The sequence below is a fragment of the Benincasa hispida genome, chromosome 11 (assembly GCF_027475165.1).
Source record: "Benincasa hispida cultivar pf3 chromosome 11, pf3_genome.v1.1, whole genome shotgun sequence".
Taxonomy (NCBI): domain Eukaryota; kingdom Viridiplantae; phylum Streptophyta; class Magnoliopsida; order Cucurbitales; family Cucurbitaceae; genus Benincasa; species Benincasa hispida.
In genome coordinates this window covers 12,030,698-12,031,024 of record NC_143488.1, presented here as the reverse complement: position 1 = coordinate 12,031,024, position 327 = coordinate 12,030,698, and the positions used below count along the sequence as shown (strand labels likewise).

Sequence of the window (327 nt, the reverse complement as noted above, 5' to 3'; positions counted from 1 at the left end):
CAATGAAACAATAGCACCGTTATTTGCATCCGAATCCTTGACTCTTAATCTCTGGTTGCTCTCCCTCTAGTCTTCATGATTCTTGGAGATGCGATCCAGGATATTCTTCGCCTCATCATAAGTCTTGTCAAGCAAACCACCAGCTGCTGCCGCATTGGCAGCGGTCTGTGAAGCAGGATTCTGACCGTGGTAGAAAATTTCCATTTGAAGGCAGTCTGGCAACCTATTATGCAGACAATCTCGGACCAACCTTTTAAACCTCGCCCAGGCATCGCTGAGCGATTCATCCATATCTTGTTCAAAATTAGTAATAAACTTTCTTTGTTT

The 327-nt window shown here is 44.0% G+C and overlaps 1 non-coding gene across 1 annotated transcript; it reads left to right on the top strand.

The window, feature by feature from the left end:
* Window positions 1–220: 220 nt before the first annotated feature.
* Window positions 221–327, top strand: LOC150032386 (small nucleolar RNA R71). Its single transcript, XR_016524944.1, has one exon. It is a non-coding gene; the product is annotated as a small nucleolar RNA R71 (small nucleolar RNA).